Below are 21,391 nucleotides of genomic sequence, written 5' to 3' on the forward strand. Positions count from 1 at the left end.
ATGTGTGGTTTATGGATGGCAGCAGCTTCATCATAAATGGGCAACAAAAGGCTGGCGCTGCAGTGGTCAATGCTTCTGGTAACCTCATTTGGGCAGCTGCCCTTCCCGAAGGTACATCAGCTCAAAAGCAGAACTGATCGCTCTGCAGAAAGCCCTGAAGAGGCAGAAGGGAAACACCTGACCGTATATACCGACAGCAGGGTTGCTTTTGCCACCCTCCGTGTTCACGCACCCATCTACCGGGAAAGGGGGTTCTTGATGGCTGGGAGAAGGAGGTTAAACATTTGACTGAAATCCAGGGCCTTCTATCAGCCATACGTCTTCCAAAGAAGGTGTCAGTGGTTCACATTCCTGGACACCAGAAGGGGGCATCTTTGGAGGCTCGAGGGAACAGGGCAGCAGACCAAGCAGCACAAGAAGCAGCGCTCAATGTCCACCTTTTAACCCTTCCCATGGTGATTCTGCCTCCCCCTGAAGGGGAACCTCAGTATTCTGAGACAGACGTCACAGGTATACAAAAGCAGCAGGGGATGAAGAACGGTCTCTGGTATAAAGACTCAGAGGGCAATACCCTTCTCCCTGAAACTCTGGGGCAGCTGCTGAGTACCCACCTGCACCACCTTACCCATCTTGGGGACAGAAAACTATCCCAACTCCTAGAAAAAGGACAATTGCGCTTCCTGAGGAGATGGAAATTCCTGGCCCACCTCATGGAGGTTTGTCGGGGCTGTCAGTTAATGCACTCGGCCAAACCTGGCAGTCACATTGGCCACCACCTATGGGGAGATTGCCCCTGTCAGTCCTGGGAAGTGGACTTCACTGAAGTAAAGCCTGGACAGTTCGGATTCAGGTATCTCCTGGTTTGTACTGACACCTTTTCAGGCTGGCCTGAAGTGTTCCCAACTAAAACTGAAACAGCTCAGACAGTGGCCAAAAAGCTCCTGGAAGAAGTCATACCCCGATTTGGATTCCCCACTTCCACTGGTTCGGATAATGGACCGCCATTCGTGAGTAAAATCATGCAGGCAGTCACTGCAGCCCTGGGAATAGAGTAGAAATTACATTGCAAGTATAATCCCCAGAGCTCCAGACAGGTAGAGAGAATGAAGAGGACAACCAAGGAGACCTTATCTAAATTGGCCCTCGAGACTGGCATAGATTGGGTGACCCTCCTTCCTTTACCCTTGTTCTGAACCCGGAACACCCTCAGCCTACATTCTATTTCCCCCATGAGATTCTTTTTAGTTCCCTCCCCCCCCATTCCTACCTAACCCTCCTGCCTCCCTAACACCTGGCATCCCGAGAGACCTTAGGTCTATGCTGTTGGAACTGGCAGCCTTTCATCAAGATATATGGCCCCGACTAAAGGAGCATTTTCAGGCACCATCACATACTCCCCACAACTTCCACCCTGGGGACTGGGTTTAGGTCCAAAGGCATAGGAAGGTGAACCTCCAGCTTCGCTGGAAAGGACCCTATGTTGTTCTCTTTGTAACCCCCTCTGCTCTTAAGGGAGACAGAATTGGACCTTGGATCCATCACTCACAGCCGTCCTGCTGCTCTGCCCTTGCAGTCCATCAGGAGGAGGTGGTAAGTAACCCAGCACCCGACTGACCAACTTAAGGTGCACATCACAAAGGACAGTGACAAATAATGTCGCTATGCACCCTATTCATCGTGTTGAGCCTGACCCAGACCAGCCTTTTTATCAACCCCACAGGGAATCATTCCAGAATCCCCACCAACCATGGACATGGACCTTCACTAGCTGGGACACCTCGACAACCCTCCAAACTGTCACGACATCAGGAGCCCCTACATTTACTGCCACCCCATTTTACCTCATTCAGACCCCTGGAACCTGTCCCACCACCAAGGGGGGACCTCGATGGCTTCCGACCTATGATGTTTTTTAATGCATGTCCCTCCTCCAACCAGGGGAAGACATATTCAATTCCCCTAACCAATAGTATTACTCTTACTGGGGCTGTAAAATTTTAACCACTGGAGAATGGTCTCCCACTATAAAGGACTCCTTCTTAAGCCTGCAGCGGGGACCCCCAGGGTGAAGAATGAGGGCAGGAGCACAACAATCCTGGGGGGGACAAGGGGAAGTGGACCTCTTGCACCTTCCTTAACCTGACAGTCTTACAACTCTTAGACCAACAATGGCCTAGGGGATACACTTGGGGAATAAGAGCTTATGTCGGTGGTTCAGATCTGGGGGGCCTGTTCCTTATAAAAAAGGAACCTACTGCCCCCACTTCCCCCTTAGGACTCAATAAGGTATTAAACCCCCCCAAAATCCCTCCCAACCCCAGTGATACCCTGACTCCTACTGAATCCCCTTATGATGATACAGTTGCATGAGGAAGATTCCTCATGTACAGCAGAAGTGGGGAATGAAGAACCAGCTCCTGAACCTCCTTTCTCCCCTCCCTGTCCCCCTCATCCATAGAAACCCTGCAGGCAAGTTATCACATCCTGACATATGCCAGGAACTGATAATGACCCCAGCCCCAGAAGTTCCTGTCAAGTTCCTGTTCACTCCTCCCATCCCCAGAAATTCCTGTTCACTCTTCCAACTACATTAGTTCCTGTTCACTCCAGTGTATAAAAGACCTTCGAGCCCTGGAGTGCCGAGCCCAAGCTGCAGTTTGTTTAATAAACTCCCTCTTGTATTTTACATTGTTGGTCATCATTTCATCCTTGGGATCGATTCACCGGGCACTTCAGTGTTTGACATTTGACCCCCACCCACAAGACTGAGAACCAACATTTCCAACTACTGCACCCCAGTGGTGTCTGACTCAACTAGAACTGGGCTTCTAGGTATCTAAAGATCTAGGAAAGCCTCATATTGATTTAGTAAACCACCTATTAACATTATTGTGTTTTTATTTAGTTAAAATTTTCCTATTTACATTTTAATTTGGTTTTGGTTACACTCAGTAACTGGTATTTTTTTTTAATCCTTACCTTCCATCTTAGAATCAATACTGTGTATTGGTTTCAAGGCAGAAGAGCAGCAAGGGCTAGGCAATGGTGGGGTTAAGTGACTTGCCCAGGGTTACAACACTAAGAAGTGTCTGATGTCATATTTGAACCCAGGACTTCCTGTCTCTGGGCCTGGCTCACTATCCACTGAGCCACCCAGCTGCCCCCAGTAAGTAATATTTGACATCTCTATTGAATGCCTATTTGGATTTTTTCAAGTAATTCTTGAATGTTGGAGTGACCCTAGTAATTCATAGAGTATAACCCTTAGTTTGGATATTTCTGACTTCCCTCTCCTGTATACTTTTTCTCTGCCTCTGTTTGTCATGAAATCTATAGTAGCCTCCTCTCCATTATGATTCATTATAATACATTCTATTCTACATAGCTGTAGTCTCTTATGACTATCAGCCTCCATTAAATGACAGAATTTTCCCCATCCATCCTTCTATTCTCATAGTACTGCTCCAAAAGGTCAAGATTTACTCAATTCCCAAACTACTGGGTTCCAGCAATGCAAATTAGAAACTCATAACAGTGCCAATCACAGTAGTCAGCAGATTTGGGAAATTATTAAACAACTGGCACTCTCCTAGACCTAGGTCAGAGCTAAGATTGTTACCATTAAAAGTGCTTGAAAAGAAAGAATTCTTATAATATGTTTTAAACAGTGAAGGAGGCAATCTTGTTTAGAAGTCAACCAAACTGAACCACAAAAAACACATTTTAAAATTTAGCATGGTATTTAAACTCCCAGAGGGAAAAGATAAAAGGAGGAGAAAGGTATCCTGGGCAGATCCCCCATTTTGGAATATCTTATTACCATAATTAGCCTATTTTTTAGTGGCTCTTAAGGTCAGTTCAATTTCCTTTTCTGTGACTTTAGATAAAAAATTTGGAACAATTGAGATAATAAAAGCTTTGCAAATCAAAAAGCACTATATAAATGATATATAAATTTACCTAAACATATATATTATATATTATAAAGTACTATATAAATCTAGATAGATTTATATATATAAAATATATCATCATATACTATAAATACAAGTGATTGTTATGAAAAGTTCTGAATTGCTGTTGTCAACACGGAATCTAGAAACTCCAAACTTGTAGCCTAGTAAGATCTGATGAACCCCAAGTTTTAGGACTAACTTGTAAGTTGGAGACCCCAAAGCTTGTACTTTGTAAAGACAATACCCATCAGGTGGGACCAAGCCCAAGCCAAGTGCTTTCTTAGCTCAGTAGGCAGCACATCAGTCTTAAGCTGAAGGTCCTGAGTTCAGTCCTGGAAAGGAGGGTGTGATACAGTGGGAAAGGTTCCTGGAGACCAGAAGAGTTACTTGGCTTGGGCTGGGTCCCACCTAATGGGGATTGTCTTTAACATTAAACTGCTAGTCTAAGATCCCCTTTGGGGTATATTCTCACAGGAATGGGGAACAAGTACAAGCTTTGAGGTCTCCAACTTACAAACTAGTCCTAAAACTTGGGGTTCATCAGATCTTACTAGGCTACAAGTTTGGGGTTTCTAGATTCCATGTTGATACTGTGATCCCCAAGTTAGGAAAAGCTGCTGTCACAAAAAGGAGAGGTTGGGCTCTTACAGTTGATCTTGCCTCTTGTTAACCTGTGACCTCTTTGTGGTTGGGGCGAAATTCAGGCCATTAGAAATATTTGGGTTATGAAACAGCAGATGGTAGTACAATATCTATAGTTAGCCAAATATCAGAAGGAGAAGCTGGGGAAACTTTTTAAGGGTCTTCCCTCAGCAGGAGCCCACTTCCTGTGTCTGTGGAACCAATGACTATTCTCAGTATTTCCCTCTTTTCCCCTATTTCGGTCCTCCCTTTGCCCCTCAGATAGGATGAAAAATATCATCACTTCTCCACCCTGTCAGGGCCAGCTTCTCAGAAGTTCTTCCTCTGGTTCTGACATAGCTATTTTGTGTCAAGCTGAAACTCCTCTCTTTCACTATGACTGATTGATTCGAGCAGGTTTACATGCCCTGTTCATATTTGGAATTGATTCCACAAAACAGGGTTTGTGTCTAGTTGAGTCACCAGAGCTCAGATGGGGTCGTTTGCATCCCAGCTATCCATGGGAAGACTAAGGTGAGGAGGGAGAGTATTCCAGCTAGGTCTGAAGGAGAGCTAGTGAATTTGGGAGATGGAGCCCTGGGTTTGAGACCAGTGGAGCTGGAGGGAGGTAAACAGTAAGCGGAGATTGGAAATACAGGAAGGTATAAAGAACTTTCAGTGACAGGATTTTCTATTTGATCCTGGAGGCAATAAAGAATCAGTGGAATTTAAGTCAGGGCTTTCCTAAGACCTATGTCCAAGGAAAGGCATTTTGGCAAGTGAGGGGAAGATGGATTGGGATGAGGAGAGACTTGAATGAGGGAGAAGACCCTCCAGGAGAGAAGTGAGAAGAGCCTGAACCCAAATATTGGCTGTGTGAGTGGAGTGGAGAGAAGGGGATACAGAGTCAAAAAGTTAACATGGATTTGGTAAACTCTGAGATGCTGGGAAGTGCTGGGAGATGAATCAGCAGTATAATATGGGAGAGAGGCTAGGAAGGTTGGGCAATAGGGTGGATTTGGGGTGACTGAGAATGAGTCGTCAAGGATAAGACTGAGATTTCACCCTTAGGTGACTGGGAGGATGGGGAAGCTAAGTGGCATAGTAGATGTAATGCCAGGCCTGAAATCAGGAAGACAGCTTCCTGAATTCAAATGCAACTTCTGGTACTTCCTTGCTAAGTGACCCTGGACAAATCATTTCACCTTATTCCCCTCAGCTTCAACATCTATAAAATGAGCTAGAAGAAGAAACAGCAAACTAGCTATATGACCTCAGGCAAATAATTTCCCCCGTTTACCTCAGTTTCCTCATCTGTAAAATGAGTTGGAGAAGGAAATGGCAAACCACTCCAGTGGTTATCTTTGCCAAGAAAACTCCAAACTGAGCCATCAAGACCCCAAGCAAGGATTAAGCAACAACAAAAGCCTGGGAGGATGCTGCTGTCCTGCAGCCAGTAGGTTGGAAGAGGGAAGGGTTTGGGAGGAGAGATGAACGAGTTGAGTTTGAGATGCCTAGAGGATATGTAGATAGAGCTGTCCAGAAGGCAGCTGGTGATAGGAGCCTGGAGCTCAGAGACTAGGGCTGGATTCCTGGAGGTAAGAAGCATTTGCATAGACACACCCTTTGAATGGGGGAGCTGATGAAATCACCTGGGGAGGGCTTGGAGAATGAGTAGGAGAGAGCAAACAATCCTCCCTCCCTGGAAGGGTTTTTCATGAAGGCTCACCTTTAGCTCTTTGAAGCTTACAAAGGCTCCCCACAATCCTGGGAGGGAGCTCCTCTAAGGAAGATGGGCACCACTTCATGGCGGATGACAATAATAAGAGCTGGCATTCATATAGCACTTGGAGATCTGCCACATGCTAGATATGGAAGATATAAAGCATAGGAAGAAATTGGGGCTGGGACAGAGCAAGCCTGTACACTAGTGAGTGTCAGAAGCAAGGTGCAAACATGGGCCTCCAAACTAAAGCTGGGGCTCCTTCCACTGTAAAGGTGAGCGGTTGCTCTTTGCAGAGAGGACTCTGCTTCCCTTGCCTGACCCCTCCTTTTCTTGCTCAATTGGGCCTCCGCCTGAGGGGCAGCCAGAGCTGAGGGTCATGGAGATGGTGTGTCCATTGATCCTCCAAGGTGTGCACTTATTCCACTCATCCCTAAGACCAGTCCCAAAGGGATTTGCCAGAACAGAACTTCCAAAGCTTGGGGGGGAGAGAGTTCCCTCCACCTAGGGATTTTCCTTGTTGTTTAATCTGTCATGATCCCATTTGGGGTTTTCTTGGTGAAATACTGGAGTGGTTTTCCATTTCCTTCTCCAGCTTATTTGACAGATGAGGAAACTGAGACCAACAGAGTGAAGAGACTTGCCCAGGGTCCTATAGCTAGGAAGTATCTGAGGCTGGATTTGAACCCAGGTCTTCTTGACTCTAGGATTTGTACTCTAACCACTTCATCCCCAGGAATCCACTGACTCCCAGGAAGGTGCCTTTTAGGATCAGTGGGTGGGAACAGAAGTGTCTCTGGAAGGGCAGGGAGAATTTGGACTACAGGGCAGCAGCGGCATGGGGTGGAGGGTAGAGAGAACAGAGCCAGAGTTCATCAAACTGTTAAGTGTGTTTGGGAGTCTTCTTTCTTCACCCTCACCCCAATTCCGCCCCAGTCCGGGTGTTTCCTGGTTCCTTCTCTTAGAAAAGAATGCTTCTCTCAGTTTACTACTGGGGAAAGAACTCTGGCTGGCGTCTTTTCCTGTTCTTTTCTGAACATGGAAATGCTGACAGTGGTTGGTGCTTGTCAAATTCAGAATAACAACATCTTTGAAAAGTGAAGAAAGTTCCAGATGTGAAATTAGGGGACCTGGATTTGAGTTCCAGCTTTTCTACATATCCGCTATGTGATTTTGAGCAAATCATTTCCCCTAAATGGAAATGATAAAGGGAGCAGCTGGGAAGCTCAGTGGTTTGAGACCCAATCCTAGAGATGGGAGGATCCTGGGTTCAAATGTGACCCTGGACAAGTCACTTGACTCCCACTGCCTAGCCCTTACTACTCCTCTGCCTTGGAACCAATACACAGAACTGACTCTCAGATGGAAGGTGAGGGTTTTTTGAAAAGGGGAATGTGCCTTGTTGCTGAGATGGATCCTCCTCATCTAGACCAAATGGTGACTCAGTCTGGGTAGGGAGCTCAGGGTCTTCTCTTCCTGAGTTGTGCGCCTCAGTGTGCTCTCCAGTAGCCTGGGGCACCAAGAGGTTAAAGGATTGGCCAAACTGGCCTCACTTTCTCCACTGCCTCCTTCCAATCTTCCTCACTCAGCCAGGTAGCCTCTCCATGCCAAATATGCTATGGGACTGAAGGAGATTTTCACTTAAACAGAGCCATTCAATAAACTTATTAAGGACTCCTGATAAGAGTGGCCCAGTGAATAGGGTGTGGGAACTGGAATCAGGATCTGAGTTCAAATGTCGCCCAGCTGTATGACTCTGGGCTTCACTTATCTTCCCTGTGCTTCAGTTATCTCATGTGTCAAATGGGAATAATAACCCCTACCAACTAGGGTTGTTGAGAGGCTAAAACATAAATAACATGCATAAATTATGTAGCAATCCTTTAAAACACGGTTAAACCAGCTGTTATTATTATCCACTGCTCAGCAAGGTGGCTCAGTGGCTAGAGTATTGGACTTAACTCAGGAAGACCTGAATTCAAATTCTGCTTCAGACACCTAGCTCTGTGACTTTGGGCATCATTTAACCTCTGCTTACCTCAGTTTTCTTGTCTGTAAAATGGGGATAGTAATAGCAGCACTTCACAAAGGTGATGTGAGGACAAAATAAGTTTATATATTATATATAATCCTTACCTTTTGTCTTAGAATTAACACTGTATATTGGTTCTGAAGCAGAAAAGTGCTATGGGCTAGGCAGTGTGGGTTAAGTGACTTGCCCCGGGTCACACAGCTAGAAAGGGTCTGAGAATGGATTTGAACCCAGGCCCACCTGTCTCTGGGCCTGGTTTTCTATCCATTGAGCCACCTAGCTTCCCCCAAGATAAAATAGTATTTGTAATGTGCTTTGCAAAGTTTAAGTGTCTATAGCAATCAGTTGGGAGACAGAGGCATTGTACCTTAGCAACTATTTGGAAAATGTGACATTGGTACTGACAATTCAGCTGCAGCAGGTCAACTGAGCTTAGCCCCAGTTATGGAGAATAACTAATATAATGGTTAACATGCCAATGTCAAGGCATATGTTAATTAAATTAATATAAGCACCAGCATGCAAATATCAAAATGTTAAGGGTTATATTGATAAGCAAATGATTAACATGTCGATATTTATGGTCACATAAAACAAATGTGGTAATATTAATACTGATCACATTTATGATGTAGTCCTATAAATGATAAGCGTTATTAATGTAATAATAAAATTGGACTCTACCAGGTGGAGCTCTGGTGGGCTGGCAGACGCCCCAAGCAAGCTCTTCACTTGCCCACTTCTTACCCAGTTCCTGGTTGCTTCTCAAAGTCGAGATTTTTTATGTGCTACTTTTCCCAGGAATGTTTTATGCCTCTCATCCCAGGTACAAAGCACAGCCAATACAAAGGAGGAGGCAGCAAAACACAGAGGAAGGAACCCTGGTTCTGGATTCACAGGGGCTGGATTCAAATCCTAGGTCTCAGGTCAGTCCTGGGTTCAAATCAAAGCTTCCGAAGCTTACCACCTGGAACACCTGCATAATGAATAATCCTTTGAGCTTTCTTTTATGCATTTATAATGGGGGTTGTTTTGGTTTTCTTAGAATGCCTTCCACGATCCCTTTTAGCTCCAGATTTTCAACCTAGAGCCTTGAGACAGGGTGCTGTGGAAGGATCCCCTCAAAGTGAGAGAAGTGGGAAGCAAACTTGATGGAAGAGGTGGCATTGGGGCAGGGCCTTGAAGGATGAATGGAGTTTCAAGAGGCTGAAGTACAGAGAGTATTACTGATTTACCCCAAGTTAGGGGGGCAAATAGTATAGTTTGGTCAGACAGCAGACATAAAGAGAGGGGAGTGGTCAAAACCACCTCATTTTCACTGGTGCCCTGACTAGGTGAAAAACACTTTTTGCTTGAATCAAACAATCAGAACTGAATGTAGGGGCAGTTAGGTGGCACAGTGGATAGAGCCCCTGGCCTGGAGTTGGGAAGACCTGGGTTCAAATCTGACCTCAGATACTTTCTAGCTGTTTGACTCTGGGCAAGTCACTTAACTATTTGCCTACCTTTTGCCCTAGACAGAAAGAAAGGGATTAAAAAAGTAACAAACAAAAAATCCAAGCTGAATATGAACAGGACCTGTATACCTCAAAGCCATCTGATAGAAACTGCCATGCCCCAAGCATAAGAAGAATATATAATATATAATCTCATAAAAGGAAGAGGCTGTCTCAGAATTGGCTGAGGCGGTGAGGAAGAGATTGTGTGTATTTCAGTCTAGAGGGTGAAGAAGCTGGAAACACAAGAAAAGTGGAGCTGGAAGAAAAGGGAGAAAGAAAAAGGGAGGAGAGTCTTTAACTCTACTCTGCCTTGGAATGAAGAACACCAGCTGAGAGAGTCAGATTCTCCTTTCCCTACTTCCTCTCTCAGACATGGTAATAGAGGTTGCTGGTCCATTACCCAGATATCTCTAGTAAACTGGATTTTGTCTCAACTGCCAAGAATATGGGCTTATCTAGAGAAAGATCTAAATCTAAGGTTAAGAAGAGAGCCTAACTCCTCCCTGGGTCTCAGGAATTTTCCTAACTTGGGGCTCAGAGTAATTGTAATTGAACTCAGAATTCGGTTTCCTAAAATTCTAGAGAAAGGAACCAAATGAACTTTAGGGGATATTATATTGCTTCCTGGCCTTAAAATGAGTCACTTATTTTAAAATGGTGTGTCAATTGGATCCTAGAATTAGTGGCTATCCAGGTAACCCCCTCCTATGACAGATGAGGAAATACGCCCAGCAGATAAAATGATTTGCTCAGGGTCACACAGCTAGTTAAGTATTATGGATACAGTTTGAACCCAAGTATTCCTGACCTCAAATCTAATGTTCTATCTATATTACTACCTCCCTTCCTGCAATGCTTTTACCCAAAAGAATGATGCCCTGAAACAGGAAATTTTTTTTTTCCTATTTTTAAAACCCTTATCTTTTGTATTAGGTTCAATACTATATATTGGTTCTAAGTCAGAAAAGCTGGGCAGCTCAGTGGATTGAGAGCCTTGAGGAGGTCCTTGGTTCAAATCTGGCCTCAAACACTTCCTGGATGTGTGACCCTGGGCAAGTCACTTCACCCCCATTGCCTACCCTGGAATTTGTGCCTTCTGCCTTAGAATCAGCATATGGTATTGATTCTAAGATGGAAGGTAAGGGTTAAAAAAAAAAAGAATGGTAAGGGCTAGGCAATGGGGGTGAAGTGACTTGCCTAGGGTCACATAGCCAGGAAGTATCTGAGGTAAGATTTGAACCCAGGACCTCCTATCTCTAGGTCTGGTGCTCAATCCACTCAGCCACTGAGCTGCCCCCCAGTTCATTTTTTAAAAAACCCTTACTTTCTGTCTTAAAATCAATAATGTGTATTGATTCCAAGGCACAAGAGTGGTTAAAGGTTAGGCAGTAGGTGTTAAGTGACTTCCCCCGGGATCTGTAGCTAGAAAGTATCTGAATCCAGATTTGAACCCAGGATCTCTCATCTCTGGGCCTGGTTCTCAATTCACTGCCTCCAAAACAGTAATTCTTAACCCAGGCTCCATTACTTTTCTTTTTCTTAATATCTTGATAAATCAGTTTCTTTTATAATCCTATATATTTTATTTTGTGCATTTGAGAAAGTTTCTAGAAGGGGTCCATAGGCTTTCACCAGACTGACTGGCTAAGGGGACCATGGTACAGAATAGGTTAAGAACCCTTGCTTTAAAGGAAGATTTTTCAGGCTCCCTAAGGAAAAAGAGAGAAGGGCCAAATCTCAAGGAGGCCACCAAGTCTTTCTTTTTCCTGTAAATTTCTCTGTGGGAGAAAATGCCACCCCACCAGGGAGGAAAGTCAGACAATGAGCCCTTTCCTCCTCCCTTCCTTAGACCCAGATTTCTACAGAGATTGGGGAAAGGGGATGGAGCTGAGAGGGAGAGAAGAGCTGATCTTTTACTGATTCTGGGAAAGGCAGCCCCAAGAGAGGGACCAACAGGTTAATGGGTCTTACAAGGGGTGTGTCTGATTGTGAGAGAGAATGTGTGCCAGGGAGTGTGCAGCTTGTGAAAATAAACAATCGCAGGCTTCTCAGGCTGTCCAGTGGGCTGAGCAAACAGAGGTCCCTCCCCAGTTCCATGCAGCCCAGCAGGGGAGGGAGAGTGTGGGTTCTGAGCTGGCTGCAGGACCCAAGGGCTCTGGAGGCTGGCTATCTCCAGACTCCCGAGGCCTGAGAGAAGGGTTAAGCTTCCAATCCTAGGATGTGGAGGAAAAAGGGAGGGCCACTGAGGATCACTGGATAGAGAATGTGAGAGCTGAGAGGGACCTTGGAAGCAGGCGTGTGAGAGCTGGCCTGGGAGGGGCCTTGGAACAGGCTACCACAGAGGTGGGAAGGGGCTTAAGGAGAGCTAAATCCTCTGGTCTACCTGCCTCCCCATACTGGGGAGGAAAGGCTGCTAAGGGAATGGCTTTCTCTAGGGCACACACATAGAGGCAGATCCCGGATTAGAGGCTCCTAACTTCTAAATCCCAGTTCTCTGCTTGCACCACTTCCTCTCACTGGCTCTGTCCCTCCCTTCCCCTTTCAGGAAAGGCTGGGAGGTAGGTCTGGCTTTTTCTCCTGATGGCTGAGTTGAGGGAGGCCTCAGTGTGGTGGGTAGAGAAGTGTTGAACAAACACGGGGCCTTCTGCTTGCCAGGCCACTGAACGTGCCACTCAGAAGGCTAACTGCTGTCACTTTAAGAGGGCCTTGTGGCCTGGCCAGCTCCAGTGACCCTGCCTCCCTTTCCCAGAGCCTTCAGCCAGTGAGCCAGCCAGAACTGCTTGTACAGAGAGATAACCACTGGGACTCGGAGGGGCCTAGGGAACCCATTTGACTGAGGAACAAGGGTCACCCCTCCTGGGAGAGGCCTGGTCAGTCCCCAACCACCCCCACTCTCTTCCAAAGGCAAAAAGGTTAACCAAACATCTGGAAAGTATTTCCCTAGAGCATCTGGAGGAAAGGCAACTCCCTGCTTGGCAAAGGCAGTGCTGAGCTGGGAACGGAAGGCTGCCTTCTTCCTTCTTGTCTCCCCTCTGCTGCTGCTTTGCTGGGGTCCTTAGGCAAATTTCTTGCCCTCTTAGGGGACTTCAAAAATATGCTTAATGAATTGTCTGCTTCACTGTCTTAGGAATAGGTGGAGAGAAGGGGTCTGCCCAGTGCTCTGAGGGTAAGATTAATGCTTTGGGTGAGAGGGCAACTCAGATGGATGTTGGGGAAGCAACCAAAATGTGGGGCTTGGAGCCCTAAGAACTCATGGAATGTCAGAGTAGGAAAGGGCCTTAGAACAGGAAATATCTGCTGGGAGTGGCTTTATTTATTTTTAATTTACTTAATTAATTAATTAGGAATACTTTCCATGATTCCCCCCTTCCCTCCCCTCTCTCTGAGCCAAGGAGCAATTCCACTGGGTTTTACATGTATCATTGTTCAAAACCTATTTCCATCTTATTAATATTTGCAATAGAGTGAGCATTTAGAGTCAAAACCCCCAATCATAGCCCGATCGAATCACATGATCAATCATATATTTTTCTTCTGCCTTTCTACTCTGGGAGTGGCTTTAAAACAGGAAAAAGTCATAACTGGGAGTGGCCCTAGAACAAGGGACAACAGGCTGGGAGGGCCTCAGCATGTGGAAGATCAGAGTTGGGAAGCACCTTGGAGATGCTCCATAGTCCAACCTCCTCATTTTTTTCCCCATATTTTATTTTTTTTAATTATATTTTATTTGATCATTTCCAAGCATTATTCGTTAAAGACATAGATCATTTTCTTTTCCTCCCCTCCACCCCCCATAGCTGACGCGCAAATCCACTGGGCATTACATGTTTTCTTGATTTGAACTCATTGCCATGTTGATAATATTTGCATTAGAGTGTTCCTTTAGAGTCTCTTCTCTGTCATGTCCCCTCAACCGCTGTATTCAGGCAGTTGCTTTTCCTCGGTGTTTCCACTCCCATAGTTTATCCTTTGCTTATGAATAGTGTTTTTTTCTCCTGGATCCCTGCAAGTTGTTCAGGGACATTACACCGCCACTAATGGAGAAGTCCATTACGTTCGATTATACCACAGTGTATTAGTCTCTGTGTACAATGTTCTCCTGGTTCTGCTCTTCTCGCTCTGCATCACTTCCTGGAGGTCGTTCCAGTCTCCATGGAATTCCTCCACTTTATTATTCCTTTTAGCACAATAGTATTCCATCACCAACATATACCACAGTTTGTTCAGCCATTCCCCAATTGAAGGGCATCCCCTCGTTTTCCAGTTTTTGGCCACCACAAAGAGCGCAGCTATGAATATTCTTGTACAAGTCTTTTCCCTTATTATCTCTTTGGGGTACAGACCCAGCAGTGCTATGGCTGGATCAAAGGGTAGATATTCTTTTGTCGCCCTTTGGCCATAGTTCCAAATTGCCCTCCAGAATGGTCCAACCTCCTCATTTTACAGAGGAGGAAACTGAGACTCAGAGAAATCCACTTGCTGGAAACTACATCATTAAGCTAATCACTAAGACAGTTTGAACTACAGCCCAACCTCTCAAGCTTCTGTCTAGAACTATTTGAACTATGCCAAGTTATCTGCCCCAACTTCTGGGGGGACCTTGAGCTTTGGGACTGACTAGAAAGGGTTAGAAGGCAGATAGATGAAGGGCTGACCTAGGGCCCACAACAGAAGAGATTCCTGGAACTGCTTTTTTTTCCCCTCCCATCCTCCTACAAAAACAAACTGGGATATTGCTGATGGGGGAGACAGTAGTAACTTCTCCAGTTTCTGGACAGACGGGATGAAGAGCAGAGATCACTGAAGGCTACTTCTACTTCCATTCTGGGCTGGGGAGGTGAGGTTCAGAAGGTCCCTAAGAGCAGATGCTTTGGCTCCTGGAAAGCATTCAGGGCTCCTGAGTCCTCCTCCCAGCTTCTCAAGAGCTAGATACAGGTTTTTAGCTACCAGAACTTAGGACAGCCCCTGCGTTGAGCCCAGCCTCCTTATGGGTAGCTGCAGGTAGGGTAGGAAGTTGGTTGACCTAGAGAAAGACTAAATCTAGGCTCTCAGTCACAGCTCCCAATGATCTGCCATGCTTATCTGAGCTGAGTATTTTGAATGGAACTGAGGGGGTATAATAACCAGGATAACTGGTTCCTCCCACCCCCCACCCCCTTTTTTTCCCTTAAACTCTTACCTTCTGTCTTAGAGTGGATACTAAGTATTGGTTCCAAGGAGAGGTAAGGGCTAGGTAAATGGAGTTATTTGACTTGTCTAGTCATATCTAGTCTGAGGTCATATTTAAACCCAGGTCTGGCACCACCTCGATGCCCCTCTCTGGCTCCCTTTTCAAAAGCACTGTTCCTTTTCTCTCTCCTGCCTGAGGCCTTTCCTGGTCTCTTCTTCCACCCCCAAATTACTTTGTATTTGCCCTTTTCTCATTGCCAGCACATAGGAGGTTCTCATGAAGTGCCTGCTGCCTTGTCTGGTTGTTGAGTAGGGTCCTTGTCTGGGAGTCAGGCCTCCAGAGTCCACTTCCAGACCCCCTTTCTAATTTGCCCACTTTGCCACATGGCTTTGCAGGAAGCCAGGCCTTTTTGATGTCTCTCATCAGTCTCCACTGGGAAAAGAGGGGAGCCTTCTCTATCCCCTCTTTTATCCTTGTGAAGAACTTGGGACTATTTTTTTTTAACTTAAAATTTAAAAATTATAAATTGAACCACTATCAACAGAAAAAAAGAGTCACTTAGAAATACAAAACCAGAGGTAAAATCTTATCCCAAACCCTCATTTTTCACTGAGACAGAAATAAAGGAATTAATTAATGGATAACAAAGGAGCAAAGAAAATGCTTTTGTTTTGTGTCCCTGCCAGGTTCGCCTTTACCACCCTTGGCCCTGTTTTCCTTCCTTTTTTTTTTGCTCTAACTATAGTTAGCAAGGACAAAGTCCTGGTTTCACATGGTATACCCTCTTATGGATCTTCCATATTTCCTTGTGTGTTTTGCCATTACCATTTTTTATGGCACCATAACATTCCATTCCATGAATAGACCATAATCTAGCCAGCAGTCCTCTAGACATGTAGGTTATTTCCATTTTTTTTTGCCAGTACAAATAGAGAAGTGATGAATTTGTTTTTTGTACAGCTAAGTTCCCTCCAAGCCCACTTTTTTCTTTTTATATTAATGTTTTGATATAGTTAAGATTATTTTCTAGATCATAATTCTAGAGACCTTAGAAATCATCTGGTCCCTCCATCCCCTACCTCCTTTTTACATAGGAGGATATTGATACAATGACTAGATCAAAAGAAATGATTCATTCTTTGTAACATTGCATGTTGCCATATTGTTTTCTAAAACAGAAAAGAGGCCCTGAAATGGTACAAAATAATGGATTTTGAGAGAGAGAGAGAGAGAGAACCTTACTTCAAACCACTCTGCCACTTTCTACCTATATAACTTGGGACAAGTCATTTCACCCCCATTTGTAGAGTTGGGCTAAATGATCTTTAAGGTCCCTATACACACTAAATTTATAATCTAACACTTGCACCAGATTGCAAACCCACTAAAAATGTATGTGTGCCTATTTTCCCACAGCCCAGTCAAGGTTAGATTTTTTTCAGTTATTGCCACTACATTCTAGTGGTTATGAGGTAGTATACAGATTCATATTTGAGTCATGAGTCTAATTTGCTTCCCTAAATTGGAATGTCTAGGTCATCTTCCTGTTTGTTAGGTTTTTTTTTTAAGCTTGCTTACTGACTTGCTAGATGAACTGAACTGATTAACTGTGGTTAATGAATGAAAAAAGTATCTACTATGTCAGACTTTGTGCCTTAAAAGTATAAAAAAGTATATATATGTGTGTATATATATATATATATACACATATATATTTATATATAAAAAAGTAAACAAGCAAGACAGGCCCTGCCCTCAAGAGGCTTCAGTTTAAATCGAGGAAGACAACCCATTTAGGAGAGCTGCAAGTGACAAGGGAGTTATTAGGGAGTACAGACAGGTACTTCCACAGCAGCATGATTTGGGGCTGGTTTGGAAGTGCCAGCACTGCATAGTGAGCTGGAACTGAGTGAGACAAGGTGAAAAATTGCCCTTCAGAGCCCACAGCATTAGGGGTGAGAGTTTGAGTTCTAATGGGAGGAGGAGAAGACCAGAGCACAGGTGACATGGCATGGCAATGATTGGGAAGTATGACATGGCAGAAAGTCACCCAGAGACATAGATGATGGCTATTCAACTATTCACCTTCTTTCTCCACTAAGAGAAAGCCATTCTTGGGAGTGGATAGGGCAGCACTTGTCTTGCCATAACAACAGTAGTAGTAGTAGTCCTGGTAGTGGTTCCAGGAGTAGTAGCAGCAGCAACAGCAGAGGTAGAAGTAGCAGCAGCAGCAGCAGTAGTAGTAGTGATCATACTTAGATAGTACCCCAGTTTACAAAGCTCTTGACACGAATTATATTGCTCCTAATCTTCTTTCTCCATGAAGCATTATAGGAAGGAAGAAGATATAAAGATCTTGGAGAACTCTGCTGCCATCATGTCAACCTTGCTGATTGATCAGCCCCCTAGTATGCCAGTTGAAAGAGAAAAAGAAGAAAACAAAGGTATACTTGGTGTCTTTGGAGATGGGAAAAATCTTGATGAAAGGCATTGGAGAAATTCAGGAGTATGTGGATGTCTGTGATTATGCTTTTGGCTTATCCCCAATGATTGGAGGACCCATTTTGTCTTCTGAGAGACCAGGCCATGCCTTCATTGAACAATGGAATCTGGGTCTAGTTGGCATCACCATGCATTCAATTTCTCAGTGGCTCTGGTTGGCTGGAACAATGCTATTGCTCTGATCTGTGGGAATATTTGCCTATGGAAGGGGGCACCCGACAACTTCTCTCATTAGCATAGCTGTCATCAAGATGGTAGGCAAAGTTTTGGAAGACAATAATCTACCTGGTACAACCTGTTCCATGATACATGGAGGGGCAGACATTGGCATGGCAATGGCCAAAGATGAGTGAGCAGATCTGTTGTCCTTTACAGGAAGTATCCAAGTGGGGAAATGGGTGGCAGTCACAGTACAGGAAAGGTTTGAGAGAAGTTTGTTAGAGCTTGGTGGGAACAATGCTATTATTGCTTTCAGAGATTCAGACTTTAATCTAGTTATTCTTCCATCTCTGTTTGTAGTTGTGGGGACAGAAAGGCAGTGATTACCACTGCTAGGTGACTGCTTTTGCATGAAAGCATCCATAATGAAGTTGTGGGTAAACTTCTAAAGGTATATGCACAAATTCACATTGGAAATCTATGGAACCTGAATATTCTCTATGTACCTCTCTGCACCAAACAGGCAGTAAACATTCCTCCAAGGAATAGAAGAAGCCAAAAAGCAAGGTGGTTTAGAGGTCTATGATGGAAAGACTGTAGTGGCCAGGGAAATTGGGTAGAACCAACGATCATGACCAATCGTGGCCATGACACCCATTGTGCATAAAGAGAGATTTGCTTATCCCTTATGTCTTAAAATTCAAGAATGAAAAATAGTTCTATATATGGAATAATGAAGTAAAACAAAATCTTTCAAGTAGTATCTTCACAAAGGATCTGAGCAGTCTTTTGATGGCTTGGACCCAAAGGATAAGACTGTGGCACTGTAGATGTCAATATTCCAATGAGCAGCGAAGAGTTTAGAGGTGCTTTCGGAGAGGAAAAGCATTCTGGTGATGGCAGAGAATCAGTCAGACATGCATGGAAACACTATATGAGACTATCCACCTGTACCATCAGCTGCAGTAAGGATCTTCCTTTAGCTCAAGGAATCAAGTTTCAGTGTTTTAGGTTGATATGACTGACCCCTGCAATTGGGGGCATTTTAAAACGGGCAGTAATGACTATTCTCTTTTACTTCCTTGAGTTTTGAATAAATTGTGGGTCCTTTTTTGGGTCAAAGGTTGCAAGAAGAGTATTTATTTAGTGAACTACATGACATTTATTTAGTGAAAGATGGATTGAATCACTTCTCATCTCCATTTTCTTTTTTAAGGCAGTTCTTGAAATTAGTTCATCCATTTGCTTAAGAAAAGTAGTAATTGACCATCCAATCTTTTCTTTTTTTTAGAGTCAATAGTGTATTGTGTATTGGTTCTAAGGCAGAAGAGTGATAAGGGCTAGGCAGTGGGAGTTAAGTACCTTTCCTAGAGTCACATAGCTAGGAAGTGACTGAGGCTGAATTTGAACTCAGGCCCTCCCATCTCCCAATCCACTCTTTAAATGGACAAGAAGGGTTAATAAATTTGAACGCTGCCTGCTGGAGCATGGAAAATATTTACTGCAAGATGAACCTAGCTTTATATAAAACTGGTTTTAAAAACTGCCTAATCCTATGCATATTCCTATCATTTCAAGGGAAAACATGCCTTAGGTTTAATTGGAAAAACTTACTAATAAGTCAATTGATGGTGAAAGAACTGTATTCATCACTGGTATGCTAGAGTAGCTTTTTTTTTTTTAACTTTTCCCTTCTGTTTTAAAATTGATACTTAGTATTGGTTCCAAGGCAGAAGAATGGTAAGGACTAGACAATGGCAGTTAAGTGACTTGCCCAGGGTCACTCAGCTAAGAAGTATGTGAGGCCAGATTTCAACCCAGGTCCTCCCAACTCCAGGCCTTGGGCTCTATTCACTGAGCCAACTGGCTGCTTCCCCCCCCCCCCCCCCATCCCCATATCATTCAATCTATACACCCCCAAGAGTTAGATAGGGCAACTATTATGAACATTTTACAAATGAAGAACTCAAGAGTGAAAAAAGTGAATAGACTCCTTCATGATCAGATGATCAAATCCACAAATTGGGGTCTTTGGGAGTGGCATAAAGAATGAGCAGGGAATCCCTTTCCCTTTCAGTGGTAGTGAGTGACCTGTGGGTGTGGAATAGTGTAGACATCTGAGTTGTTATGTTGATTGGGATTGTTGGACTGTTTTTTCCTCCTCTTCTTTTTAGTTTATTTTATAAGGGCCAAATAGAAGATGAGAAAGGATATATCTGGAAATGAAGGTGATTAAAAAAAAAATAGTAGTACATTTTTTAACAACTTAAATTCAGGAAGACTTGGGTTGGAAATCTATCACAAGGGCAGCTAGGTGGCTCAATGGATAGAGAACCAGGTCTAAAGATGAGAGGTCCTGGGTTCAAATTTGACCCCAGATATGTCCTAGCTGTGTGACCCTGGGCAAGTCACTTGACCCCCATTGCCTAGCCCTTACCACTCTTCTGCTATTGGTTCCAAGACAGAAGGTAAGGGCTTAAAAAAGAAAAAAAAGATCCTGTCTTTAAAGAGCTGGATTAGATAAGACCCCTATTAAGTGTATAACTTTTCAGTTGTTCGATCTCTAGTTGGGGTAGGGTTCTTTCTTCATCTGTAAAATGTGAACTATTATTATTAGGAATAACATTACTATGACCAGTCCCTCTTATTCTTGTTGCTCCATCTGAGGCCACTGAACTCAGATCCCCTCTTTCCCTTTCCTCAGGGCTGGTCCTCTCATCTTTTCTCCTCTCCTCCATGACCTTCCTTCTCCCATGGAAGGCTTGAATGCTTTTTATCTTTCAATACAACTAAGATCCTTCCTTTTATTCTTTGTTTTTCTCTTTAAATTAATTAAAACCTAATTTATTATAGATTTGGCAAACATCAACTCATAAATCTTTCCACATATAAAGAAGAGGGGGGGGGTCAAGGATTTATGTAAAGCCATCATTCTTCTTCTCTTTCCTCTCATCCCAAAATATGTCCTGTGACACAGGTCTCTTTGCTGTTCCTTCCCTAAGACTTGACATCTCCTCACGCTCTACCTTGTGCCCCCTGCCTGGAATACTCTTCCTCCTCATTCCTGCTTCCTGGCTTCTCTGACTTCCTTCGAGTCCAAGCTAAAAATCTACAAGGAGTCTTTCCTGACCCCCTTTAATTTTAGTTGGTTCTGTCCAGCTTATCCTGTCTATAGCTTGCTTCTAGGTGGTTGTTTGCATGTTGTCTTCTCCATTAGAATGGGAGCTCCTTGAAGGCAAGCAATGTCTTTTGCCTTTCTTTGGCATCCCCAGTCTCTAACACAGGGCCTGGCAGGATGAGGTAGATACTTCATCCATGCTTGCTGACTGACTGACTGACTGATAGCACCAACATTGCCCTTCTTGTCTGCATCCCCAAATGAACTTTCTTCTGCTCTTTTCTTTGTACTTTTAAAATGTTTCATTTGTGTATTTCTTATTCTTTCTTGGGCATCTCTATCACTATGTCCTCCTCCCTTCTCATAACTCCCCAAAGCCCTTCCTTGTAATTAATTAAGAAAAGGAAATCTACACTGTTGGCCTTGTCTGAGAATGTGGCTCATCCCGCCCTCCTAGCCTTCCACCTTTCTGCCAAGAGGAAGGAAGTCCATTTTGTCACCTGAACTTGCAACCAATCACTGCATTGGTCAAGGTTCTGAAATCTTTTCTTCTTCGTTTCTCCACAGTGAGTGATGCCTTAGGGCTGGGGGAGGGCTTGCTTTCCTACTTC

At 44.1% G+C, this 21,391-nt stretch overlaps 1 pseudogene; it reads left to right on the forward strand.

Moving 5' to 3' along the window:
- The first annotated feature begins 530 nt into the window (after positions 1 to 530).
- On the forward strand, positions 531 to 18,134 carry LOC130454715 (alpha-aminoadipic semialdehyde dehydrogenase-like; annotated as a pseudogene).
- The last annotated feature ends 3,257 nt before the right edge of the window (positions 18,135 to 21,391 follow it).

This window comes from Monodelphis domestica, chromosome 5 (genome assembly GCF_027887165.1).
Source record: "Monodelphis domestica isolate mMonDom1 chromosome 5, mMonDom1.pri, whole genome shotgun sequence".
In the NCBI taxonomy this organism is placed as follows: Eukaryota; Metazoa; Chordata; class Mammalia; order Didelphimorphia; family Didelphidae; genus Monodelphis; species Monodelphis domestica.